General features: G+C 47.8%; 1 pseudogene; it reads left to right on the forward strand.

Annotated features, from left to right (window-relative positions):
- Positions 1 to 1,992: 1,992 nt before the first annotated feature.
- LOC147748340 (vomeronasal type-2 receptor 26-like) overlaps positions 1,993 to 13,375 on the forward strand; it is a 240,085-nt pseudogene continuing 228,702 nt past the window's right edge.

A 13,375-nucleotide genomic window follows, 5' to 3' on the forward strand; every position in this document is an offset into this window, starting at 1 on the left:
ATTATTGCCCTTCTTTGAAGGCCCAATACGCGTCTCTTCTTCATGACTATAAGAATGCCATTCTTTTAGCTAAAACAGTTTATTTCTCCTCGAAGATTCTACTAGCGGCTAACAAGCCTAAGGAGATCTTTTCCATTGTACATAATTTAGCCGCTTCCGACAGAGTCAGCCCTAGACCTGCTCCTTCCCAGGCCCTCTGCAATTCCCTTAATGGTTATTTCCTCGACAAAATTGCCAACATCAAGCGCAATATTCCCTTGTCACCTCCTTCCTTTTCCCTTCCTTCTCCTCCCCCGCCGTCCCCATGTCTTGACCATTTTTCCTTGATCTCTAAGGAGTCTTTCCTTATCCTTCTCAAGAAGGTCAAGTCAGGCTCTCCCGCCGATTGTGGCCAGGCCCACATTTTAAGGAAGGTGTTTTCCAGCTGCCCTGACCCTCCCCTAACTTTTCTTAATGCCTCCATCACTCAGGGTTCGGTTCCAGCCTCCTTTAAATCTGCTACAGTCATCCCCATATTAAAAAAACCCGGTGCCGACCCTAGTTTACTTGCCAATTTCAGGCCCATCTCCCTGCTCCCCTTTTTGGGCAAGATTCTTGAGAGCCATATTACCTCCTGTCTCTCAGCCTATATCGAGGATAATCACCTTCTGGCCTCTCATCAAGCAGGCTTCCGTCCGGCCCACTCAACGGAATCTGTGGTTCTTTCTGTCCTGGACGAGCTTAGGAGAAAGGCAGACTCCAACTCCCCCCAGGCCTTGGTCCTCCTTGATTTGTCCGCTGCTTTCGACACGGTCGACAATTCCACTCTTCTCGACCGTGTCGGAGCAGCGGCCATTCGGGGGACTGCTTTGGCCTGGCTTGCCTCTTTTCTCCAAGGCTGGACGCAGGCGGTTCAACTCGAGGGCTTTACTGCCCCTACCCGCTCTGTTTCCTGTGGGGTTCCCCAGGGCTCTTCCCTTTCCCCTCTCCTTTTTAACCTCTACATCCATCCCCTCATAGTTTCCCTGCTTAACATGCAGGTCTCTGTCTTTAATTATGCCGACGACCTCCAGCTTGTCTTTGATCTCTCCTCCACCCCGGAATCCGTTCTTAAATTTCAAACCACACTCACCTTCATCTACGATTGGATGAATCACAACCATCTAAAACTCAATCCGAACAAGACGGAGTTGGTCTTGACTGGCGGCTCCACCAGCCCTTGGACGTCTGCCTTTTGACTTCCGTCCTTGGTCCCCCCCCCGGTACCTTCTGTGCCTGTCAAAACCCTGGGAATTAAAATAAGCCAGGACCTTTCCATGCGTCCCCAGATCAGTTCCGTTGTCTCGTGCTGCTTCTTGTCCCTTAGAGTTATTCGTAAGATTTCCCGTTTTTTTTCTTTCGAAGCCCTCAAATTCATTATCCAGGCCATTATCATGTCCTGTTTGGACTATGGGAACTGTCTGTACGTGGGCATTCCTGCCTATGAGCTGCAGCGCCTTCAGTCCATACAGAATCAAGCCTCCCGTCTCATCTACCGGCTTCCCAAGTTCCATCGCACTACTCCCTTCCTTAAGTCACTTCACTGGCTACCCATTCTGCAGAGATCCTATTTAAGATGGGCTGCATGGTCTTCATGGCCCGTGCTGGCACGGCTCCAGCTTATGTTAACTCCACGATTACCTCCTATGTCCCCAGCCGCAGCCTCTGCTCTTCCACCCAGGCCCTCCTCAGCGTCCCTCGGTTTCGGAGGACCATAGTGGGCGGCATGAGGTTTCCACTTTGGACCCCCGTTTCTGGAACACCATCCCCCTGCTTATCAGGTCCATAACTGTCTATTTGGATTTTCGTTAAGCCCTAAAAACCCACCTCTTCTCTCAAGCCTACCCATCATAGTAACTCTCCGGTGTCTCCCCTCCGCTGTGTCAACCCCCCAGTGCCAGGAAACCGCTTGGTAACAGAGCGCTTAACAAATCACTTCAACTTCAACTTCATACCAGCTGTGAGCTAGCACACATGTGGAAGCTCATGGAGGGCGTGGTGCGGATGGAGGCGGAAAGGAAGGCAGCCATCGCTGCACATCAGCGAAATGTAGCTGGGATCAACCATGCCTTGCAGATCGTCATCATGGCATTGCTGCCACAGGGTGTGGCGATGACGAATGCTGCTGCCCCCAAACCATCCACATCTCCGCCCCCTGGTGTGTCTCTGCCTCCCAGTGCGGCATGCCTAACCACTCCGGCATCTGATGTGTCAGTGGGATACAGTGCGGCTGACAATCCACCTCTGGCCCCTGATGTGTCACTGGCACACAGTGCCACCTCCGGTACAGCAACACCCACATGTGGGGCAGGGCACTCATCCGGGGACGAGGACGTGGATGTGCCTGTGATCAGAAGGACACAGTAGCATTCATTTCCGCCAACTGGCCTGTTCCTGCTTGGTCCCACACATGGCCTCATGACCTTCCACTGACCCCCGATTCACTCAGATGCACTCACCTTGGACAATGACATGGACTGCCACATGCTGTTTGATGACCAATGACATGGCGACCAGACTGCAGACTGTACCCTTCCTGTTCCGCAGTATTTGTCATCCCCGGGCTGCAGAACTGCACTGGATGTGCAATAACCATCCAGTGACGCACTGCTGTGTCATATCTTTCATAATTCATGTATGTATGTGTGAATGAATGTAGGAACAGGGATTTCCCTTGCATCAATGAGGCTCATCCTGTGGGATGCCAGTCAGAGGGTGGTACATAGCAATTCGTGTAACGAGTCCCGTGGACACTATAACAGGGACACACCCATCAGCCACTTCCTTGTGCGGACATGGACTGAACCACGCCCAGTGCCCATGAGTCATTTCTGCAAGCCCTGCACTGTTCCAGCGTATGGCAGGCCAGACCACTCCGCTAATGCTCTGAGGGGGGGGGGCCCTCATTGCTACCCGTCGCAGGCATACTCGCTGGTGGTGTGCAGGTAACTGGTCTAGTTGTCAGCATGTAACAGCCACTCCCTTAGGGCAGGTTTGCATGCACACCACACCCATCCGGCACAGGCATCACAGGTTATGTGACCCCGCAAATATAAGGGGCCGACGACGTCACATAACTCTCTGCCTGTGGTGACTGGATGATGGACCCGAGGCCTTGAGGCCAGCACGGGCCTACCACCACGTGGCGCAGACTGTGGTTGAACAGTGTTTGTGGCACCCGGTGCATTGCGGCCGGCACAGGCACCCTGCCACGTGGCGCAGACTGGGGTTGAACAGGGTTTGTGGTAGGGGTGGGCGGAATTTGTGGAGTTGCCTTACGTAAAATTCAGCGAAATGGCAAGAAATGTTTGCGAACACGCGAAATTTCACGTGCTCGTTGAGATTTTGCTGCGCCCGCTGTAATCTATGCAGGGTCACTCTTAGGGAGTCAGGGGCAGACGAGCATCGTGCCAGAATGAATCCTGGCCTGCATATTTATCAAAGAAGATGCCACCATTTTTTGCAATTCCTCTACTCAGCTGGAGTACTTTCTACTGGCTAATCAGTAAGTGCTACCTTGTTGGGTAAATGTATAGTGCTTTTTCCTACACTACAGCTGCGTAAAGGGACAGAAGAGTTATTTCCAGTGACCACGTGTGTCTGTAACTTTGCGACCGCGCCAAATGGTGCCAAGGTCCCTTGAGTGAGCTGTCCATCAAAGTGGGGAAATGGCGGGAAGACGTTGCATACCGATAGTGTGTGTGGGGCGTTTCCAAACGGGTGGGGCTTCTAGCCTTCAATGCGAGTTCACATGCCTCTTGTTTATAAAGGGTCAGAGGCCAATCAGAGCAGCAGATGAGGAGAAAGCAGTCTTCTGGTCACAGGAACTACACGGGAATTGCGCTCGAGAAACTCATGCATACAAAGACCTCCATCAAGGCTTGCAGCTAATTTTCGACTGTATATATTTGGAGAAAGCACACCTGCCCAGCCTTGACCGAGCTCATGATTTATTTGGGCTGATTAATTTGTTACTCAATTTGAGCTTCAACTCGGGCACCTGCTTTATTTATATCTGTAAGTGCTTCCTGTTGAGGTTGAATTATTGTGACAGGAGCATCGTTCCAGAATGAGTCCTGCTCTGCATATTATCCAAGAAGATGCCATCATTTTGTGCAATACCTCTACTCAGATGGAGTACTTTCTACTGGCTAATCAGTAAGTGCTACCTCGTTGGGTAAATGTATAGTGCTTTTCCTACAATACAGCTGCGTAAAGGGACAGAAGAGTTGTCTCCAGTGACCATGTGTCTGTAACTTTGTCACGCACCGATTCGTGCCGAGGTCCCTTGATTGAGATGTCCATCATAGTGGGGAAATGCCGGGAAGACGTTGCACACCGCTAGTGTGTGTGGGGTGTTTTCAAACGGGCGGGGCTTCAATACAAGTTCACATACCTCTTATTTATAAAGGGTCAGAGGCCGATCAGAGCAGCAGATGAGGAGAAAGCAGCCTTCTGGTCGCAGGAACTACACAGGGATTGCGCTCGAGAAACTCATGGATGCAAAGACCTCCATCAAGGATTGCAGCTAATTTTCGACAGTAGATATGTGGAGAAAGCACACCTGCCCAGCCTTGACCGAGTTCACGATTTTTTGGGGCTGATTAATGCGTTACTGAATTTGAGCTTCTACTCAGGCTCCTGCTTAGTTTATACTTTATTTATAATCTGTAAGTGCTTCCTGGTGAGGTTTATTAATTATCTCATGCCCCAAATTCCATTCCTCTGCGGATCATGGACGTTTTTGACATTTCGCGCGGAACGCGTAAATGCCAAAATTTCACAAGTTCCGCCAGCGGAACGGAATTTGCTGCCCACCCTTAGTTTGTGGCACATGGTGCATTGCGGCCGGCACAGGCACTCCACACGGGACGCTGACTGGGGTTGAACAGGGTTTGTGGCACACAGTGCATTGCGGCCGGCACAGGCACCCCGCCACGGGACGCTGACTGGGGTTGAACAGGGTTTGTAACACACGGTGCATTGTGGCCAGCACAGGCACCCCGCCACGGGACGCTGACTGGGGTTGAACAGGGTTTGTGGCACAGGGTGCATTGCAGTCGGCACAGGCACCTTGCCACGGGACGCTGACTGGGGTTGTACAGGGTTTGTGGCACACAGTGCATTGCGGCCGGCACAGGCAACCCGCCACGGGACGGTGACTTTGGGTGCACTGAGTCATTGGCACCTAAGCTGCTGAGCGGTCCGGACTGCTCAGGATTTGTGTGCCCTGCTGGACCGCAGTGTAGGCCAGAGCCAGCGGCTGCGGGGGCCTACCGCCACGTGGCCTCACTTCCAGGATCACAGAGTTAGTGGCACCCATTAGGCGGAGCGGGTGTGCAGCCTGCGATGGTGCCGGGTGCCGTGGTATGTCCTATGCCATGGAGTAACCCAGCACCAGACGTGAGACCTGGTGGCCTGCGTAGTGTGGCTGCATGGCGTGGAGGGTGCCATGTCCGCGGGCCCTGGGCTTGTGGCTTGCAGCTGAACGTGGTAGGACCTCCTGTCTACACGCCGGTGGTGGAAGGTGAGCAGTGAGGCCCGGGTGTGCATGGGCGGCCATGCTCCGATGGGTGCCGGGAGGGGCTGGGGTGACTCTGCCTGGGTGTGCATGGGCAGGCGGGCAATGTTTTCTTGTGCAAGTGTGTGTACTTTGCCAGTCATATATCTGGACTGGACTCTGTTTCAGATGACGACTCTGACTCTGATGTGTGACCTGGTGTACTGCTATACATACCGGCAAGTGGTTGGAGATACACCGGTGGCAGCAGGTGACCAGAGTGGCCTGGGTGCGTAGGGGCGGCAGTCTCTCTCCCTCTCCCCCTCTCTTCTCTCTCCCCCTCTCTTCTTCTCTCTCTCTCTTCCCCTGTTTTCTTCTCTCTCTCTCCCCTCTCTTCTTCTCTCTCTCTCTCTCTCTCTCCCACTCTCTTCTTCTCTCTCTCCCCCCTCTCTTCTTCTCTCTCTCTCTCCTCTTCTTCTCTCTCTCTCCCCCCTCTTCTTCTCTCTCTCTCTCTCCCCTATATTCTTTTATCTCTCTCTTTCCCTCTCTTCTTCTTCTGTCTCTCTCCCCCCTCTTCTTCTCTCTTTCTCTCCCCCTCTCTTCTTCTCTCTCTCTCTCCCCCTCTCTTCTTCTCTCTCTCTTTCCCCCTCTTCCCTCTCTCTCTCTCTCTTTCCCCATCTCTTCTTCTCTCTCTCTCTCCCCCTCTCTTCTTCTCTCTCTCTCTCCATCGCTCTCTTTCTGTCCTTTGATGTGCGCAAGACACACCTTCTCATAATGTTTTTTGTCTTGCAGGCTGTGTCCTACGGATTGCCCCGAGGGGAGCCGCCATGTGTCTTCATTTCATTTCAGTGTTCATTTCAATAAAGTTTCCTTGGTTGCTTCAAAATTGAATGTGTGATGCTCATTTCTGTGACAACACATACATGTCACCAGTTGTGATTGTGCGACATCAGGAGGATTATTTCGTACATGTTTAGGTGTAACTGATGTGACATGTCTTTGGTCGGGTGGGTGCCCGGGAGGGCTGTTCCTGGGTGTGATGTCGGTGGGTGTTGTGGCCCTCTTGTGTGTCCTTGCTGCATGTTCAGTTGCTCCATGGCATCTGTTTGTCTTCAGGTGTGGCTCTGGGCTGTGCTCCCTTTTGTGGTTCAGGCTGTGGGCCGACTTTACACCAGGTCAGAGCAGGTGTTAATTTCCTGCTGCTAATGCGCCTTATGGTGTGTTTTGTGTTCTTATCACTGATCTGGCTGGTTGTTGAGAAGCACACCCGGGCCTCACTGCTCACCTTCCGCCACCCGCGTGTAGACAGGAGTTCCTACCAGGTTGTTGAGAAGGTGTTGTTTCGTCACAGCTTTTTGCACGGGAACACCTACTCTGCATCTCATTAGCAATATTTGCGGGGGTCCTCTGTGGCGATGTTTTTTGCGGCTGCTATCATGGGTAAACTGGTGCTGTGGCCTGTTAACACCAGCTTGTGAATGGGGAGGTAGATTTATCACAACTTTGGCTGCATTAAAGGGCCAATATTTGGCGATAGCTCCTTGTGAATATGCCCCTTTGAGCGCTATACAGGCCCCTTTTTGATCTAAGTAATACAGCATGTGTGATATCAGCTATTGACAATATCACTCCCACACATATCTCTTTGCGGGAGTTGTGATTTTCTTTCCTTCCAAGTCTGCAAGGTTTCTTTCTTCTTTCACGAAGATATGTTGTATAATTTATTTTGTCATTCTACTATCACGCACTTTATTGATGCACTATGTTGGCTTGCACATAGCGGCTGTATTTACATTTGTGTGGGTCATGCTTTGATTTGCATTCCCCCTTCGTTTATCTTTACAGTTTATATGAGCACACTTCCTGCTTTTTTATTTCCAGCATGACCGGTGGATTTTTTTAACTTGTGGGTTGGTACAGTATGAATTTTGAATTTTATATATCTGTTGTATCCATGAGTGGATAATTTGGCAATTTTATCATTTTCCCTACTTGTGTTCCTATCTCCATTAGATCTCAACTTTTTCATATCCCAGGTGACTAAGGCCTACAGGACCAGTATTAATTACTTCCTATGTGGCATTGATATTGCCTATAGGTATGTCCATATGCAGTCTTTTTTTTATTTTTTATTGTCAAGAAGAAGTACAGTCATACAATCAGCAAAGAGAAAAATACATAATATAAAAAACAGAAACAAAGCAAAAGATAAACAAATCGATTGGAACTCTCCTGCAGTATTTCACATCCATATATCCATATGGCAACCAATAATCTTTTAACATGTGCTTTACGGCTCTTCTAAGCAGCCCCATATGGACCCATACCTTCACAGAGCATGAATACCCCTTACTTTAGCCAGCGCTTTTTCCCTTTCCCCAGTTTCTTTAAGGATTAGCCACCATTCAATCTCGGTAGGGGGTTTAGGAGAGATCCAGGCTCTAGCTATCGCCAGCCAGGCAGCAACCAGCATAATTGTCAATAAGGGCCTATTCTGACTGCAATCTTCCATGTACCCTAACATTCTTCCCTTATCAAAAGCATGGGATCCCCGCCAAGTCTAGCTCTAATTGCTACTGAAATCTTATCCCAGAACGACTTTAAGGTAGGACACATAACAAACATATGAACAATGCCAGCAGCATAAAGCCCGCATTTAGGGCAGTTCTGCTGTGTCCCTCCATGGATCCCCCCAACCTGCTCCACCTTGAGACCATCTGGCAATCCTTTCAGGGGTATAATAAAGTAGACAAATTATCTAAAATTGCTGCAGCCGTAAGTTCACAGAGTGGACGGAGTGGGTAATAGTGTCCAAAGCTATCTTCATAGTCTCTATAGTAATATTTTCCGCCAGAATCTCACTCCCCTTGGAAGCCAATTTCTCACAGCCCTCTGCTCTGCTCTGGCAAATAATTTGATACGTCTTGCTAATGGTGGCCTGCCGGGTCTAAGTGTACATACACTCCCACATATCTGATCCAGAGACACTCCGAACTGCTAAGTTTCTAACAAAGTAATCCCTAACCTGTAAATGTTTGAAAAACAGGCATTGGGGGATATCAAACATCATCTGGAGATTCTCGAATGTCTTAAAACCATTACAATCATATAGTTGTCCCAAAGAGTACACCCCATACCTAGCCCACTGGCTAGCCATACCATCTTGAAATATTCCAGGCAGCATTGAATTTCCCCACAGAGGAAGTCTGCTGTGTACGAGAGATAGAGAAAGTCTAAGTTTAATGCCCGGCCAGATATGTACACAATCTATAATAGTCTTTAATCGTACACGTTTAAAATAGTTAGGGTCATTAATTCGATATAAAAACATCTGACTCTCACCCCCTAGGACCAACCAATGCCAAAAATCTGTTTGCTCGGGGTTCAAGAGGCTGCGTAGGCGGCCAACAAAAGCGGCCCAAAAATAAAATGTAAAATTGGGAGGTCTAAGTCACCAATCCAATAGTGTGCCTTGACTTCTTGTAGCCCTAAATGAAGCTGCTCAAAACCCTTTTCTAGCTTCTTAAAAAACGCATTAGGAATTCGTAGTGGAATGGACCTAAAAAGATAAAGAAATTTAGGAAGTATCTTCATTTTTATAACATTGCATCTGCCTAAGATGCTTAATGGAAGTTTGTGCCACAACTTCAGTTGCTTAGTAACTGTAGTTAGTAGAAAATCATAATTTAATGAAAATATGAGCTAATTTTAGACAAATGTTTTACCCCGAGATATGTAGGTCTTGGGCAGGCTCCTTCAAGCGTCCAAACCGCTTTGCCTCTCTGTTAATATTTTCTATAGCCTCTCTTGGGTTTTCCATAAAAATGGCTATATCTTCGGCATAGGCCGTAAGTTTAAGGGGACGCTGTCCAATATTCAGCGGGCAAATCAAATTATTACGCAGCAGTGCCCGAATAAATGGCTCTATATAAAGAGCAAATAAAAGACGGGAAAGAGGACAGCCCTGCCTCATACCGTGCCGGATGGAAAAAGGGATAGTTTTAACATTTAAGTACTGTACCCTAGCCATCAGATTATGATACATAGCCAAGACCAGTTTCCGAAAATTTTCCTTATTCCCAAATTCAGTGAGTGTTGCCCAGAGATATTCCCAGGCCACCCGGTCAAATGCCTATTCTGCATCCAATTAAACCATGCCCGTTGTGTTTTTAACTTCCCCGCAGCATCAAAAGCTGCTATTGCCGTGTTAACATGGGCAGTAGTATCTCTCCCATGAATAAACCCATGCTGCTGGGGAGAAACCAGGCTGGCCATCATTGGAGCTAACCGGGCAGCCAATATCTTAGCAGACACCTTTGCGTCTGCATTTATTAAGGAAATCTGCCGGTACGAAGCCCGTTCCTCTGGGGATTTATCTTTTTTTTTTTAAGATTATATTGGCCATATTCCATGAATCTGGAACTCGTCCAGTGATCCCAACTTGGGAGATTACATCTCGAAGCACCAGGGCCAGGGGGCTTTTACAGCACTTATAGAGCTGTGCCAGGAGAGCATCGTCCCCAGTCGCCTTTCCTGAAGATAGCCCCCCAATCGCTTCCAGTACCTCCTCCATTGTAATCTCCTGCTCTAGTAACAGAGAATCCTCTTCTGTCAAAGTCGGCAGATTGTTCCCTTGTAAGTAGCGCTGCATATCAGTTAAGTCTTGTGATGGAACTGGGGAATACAGTTGCTGATAAAAGATAGAAAACTAATTAGCTATCTCCTGCGGGCATCTATAAATAGCGCCACACTCGCTCTTAATAGCCTTAATCTTAGTTTTAAGACGATTATCCATAAGTTGGTGAGCTAAAACTTTCCCTATCCTATTCCCATATTCATATTGTAATGTCTTATGCTTAGTAAAGCAAGCCGCTACTTTTTCTTTCAAAACACTATTTATCACTGCCCTCTACTCTAGAAGGGAAACATACAAAGAATCTTGATCTAGCTTTTGTAGACGAACGGCCTCAGCATGCTGAAGCTCACAACTGATAAGCTTTTGATAAGCATCCTTAGTTCCTATCTCCCGTTCCTTATTCTGTTGGCAGACAAACTGTTGAGTGACTCCCCTAATAAATGCTTTCATAGCATCCCATACAACCCAAAGCGGGGCGGCCCCTATATTATCTGTAAGATATTCCGAGATTTTTTTTAGCACTGAATACCAAGAACTCAGAATCTGTAACCAAATACAGTGGAAAGGTAAATACACAAGCAGTTTTAGGAGTGTAGTTATCCCGAAAAGAAAGAATTATGGGGTTGTGGTCAGATGTAATCCTGGGACAGATCTCCATGTCTGCCCCCACCAAGATAGCATCCGAAACACAGGCCATGTCAATCCTAGAGTACTGCCAATGTGGCGCAGAGTAGTACGTATATCTCTGTGTAGTTGGGTACAGAGAACGCCATACATCCTGGAGTGAAGGTAATTGCCCAAGTTCTAATATAGAAGCTCTCACCTTTGTCATTCTTAGGGCAAGTGGCCGGTTAGTAGAGTCCATACCATAATTAATAACACAATTAAAATCTCCCATCAAAACCACCTCCCCCTGCCATTCCACTAATTCTAAACAGATATCATTAAATATTGTTGCGTCGTCAACTTTGGGACCATATATAACACAAAAAAATATCTCCCAGTATCAATCTCAATTTGAGCAATAGCCCATCTTCCTCTTTGTTCTGCTAGCACCTTATGAACTTGACAGTCTAATGTTTTAGACACTAAGATGGCAGCCCCTCTGATTGACACATTTTGAGAGAAACATATTATATTCTGGAATCCCAGCTGTTCGAGAAAACTCGGATCTTTAAATGCTAGATGTGTTTGTTAAAAGTACTAAATGAGGTTTATATGCCCTGAGCTCCTCTCATACTAGTTGTCTTTTAAGACCCCTATTCAGTCTAGCCACAATTCAAGATAAACACCTAATCAATGCCATACCTGTTTAAGTAAATTACCAACCCTCAAAACAAAAATAATGGTAACCGCTGAATTCCCACCACCTAAAATAAGAATGTAAACCTTCTTTTTGACTTTTTCCACCCTTTTTATACCCCGCTCCCACCCTACAATACCCTTCAAACCCCCCCTCAAAACCAACCTACCCATCCCCTCCCCGGTTCCTAAAGAAGGAATCACCTTCCCCCACAGGTGCCGCTGGATATGGCAGCTTGAGTCTCAGTGCCCCACAAAGCCCGACCCCAGCTGGCCCCTCACGGTCATAAACATAAGTAAGAGAGATATGAGCATACTTAAGCCCTTACTACCCCCAAAGCCACCCAGGCCCAGTCTCTATATAATTCTAATCTACTCTTCCCCTGATGCTTATACCGAGGCACAAAAACAAAAGTGCCAAACATTAAAAAATACAGGATTATAGAATTCAACATATTCCAAGCAGTCCCGCCTAGTGTTCGTTCATGGCAAATGTTCACGCCGTCTGCCATTTGGTTAGTGCCAGCTTAGCCTCCGCATCCGAAACAAAAAATAGTGGCTATCCATCTTTGATAACTTTCAACCTGGCAGGTTCTTGCAGGAACACTTGAGCCCCTGTCGCTTTAAGTGGGTCAATGAGCTGTCTCATTTTCCATCTTTTTTCCATAATAGCTTGGCTAAAATCAGTTCTAAAAAATATTGATAAGGAGTCTACTACTACTGGTGAGTTGGGGCGAGCCTTAAAGGACAATGATTGCCTCAGCAAAAAGTTCCCACAGAAAATCAAAATGGGGTGAGGGTACCGGGTATTTGGCCTCTGTGTAGTTAGAGGGAGCCTGTGTGCTCTTTGAACTTGACAGTCCCAGTCCGATAGATCTGGAATGCCCTTTGGAGTAGTTGGACCACAAATGCTCGGGGATCGGCATCCTCCTTACCCTCCGGAACCCCAAATAATCTTAGGTTATTCCGCCTTTGCCTGTTTTCCAGATCCTCAATTTTAGCTTGGCAAGCCTGGAGCTCTACATCATGTGACTGGACGGTTTGCGCAATAGAAGTGACTCACTCCTCTGGTTCTGCTACTCTACTTTGTAGCTCGATCACATCCTTTGTGATGCTAGCCACTGTGCCTGTCACTTCATCCAGTGAAAGCTTAATGCTGAGATAGTCAGCTCTAATCTGCGCATGGTGGTCCTGGGCTTCACACCGTTGTGCTTTCAAGGCCTGCAATATTACTGCCAATGATGGCTCCTTCGTTATAAGCTGTTCTCCTTCCATCTCACACTCAGCCCCCAGTGAAGCTGTCTGAACTTTATTAGCTAATCCTGACTGGGTCCGGGCAGACTATCTAGGCTGCTTTGAAAAGATTAACCTGCAGAATTAATTAGGGTATAGGTCGGGGATATCATTTGCTCTCCATTAACCTCATTATTTTAATTACTGGCTGTACCCCCCGTACCTTGACCCCTTATCAAACCAGAGCCGGAGCCAGACAGGCGAGAAATCAGTGCCTTGACCTCTCCCTTTGCTTGAACCCATTTCCTGAGTGGACTGTTCTCTAGGCTTCCTCCACGGCGAGCTCCAGAGCTATTGTACCAGCTAGCCCCTTGTGGGTCAATAGATTTCTTACGGGGTTTAGTAATTTTAAGGGGTTTTCAGCTATTATTCTTTTTTGGGTTCCCCTCTGAAGTATTAGGGGATTTTTGTGAACCCTCTTGATTTCTCCTTGAGTTTGAAGCCTCTACCTCCACCACTGCGCCAGGTGTATTTAAACATTTATTTTTCGTTTTAAGTTTAGCACTCGCCTCAGATTACCCAGAGGCATTGCCTTGGCTCATTTGACTCACTTGAGTACCCTTAAACATATCCGCCTCAGGGCTAAACACATCACAGTTTTGCTAGATAGTACAGGGACTCTCTCC

The sequence above is a fragment of the Lissotriton vulgaris genome, chromosome 1_1, assembly GCF_964263255.1.
Source record: "Lissotriton vulgaris chromosome 1_1, aLisVul1.2, whole genome shotgun sequence".
NCBI lineage: Eukaryota > Metazoa > Chordata > Amphibia > Caudata > Salamandridae > Lissotriton > Lissotriton vulgaris.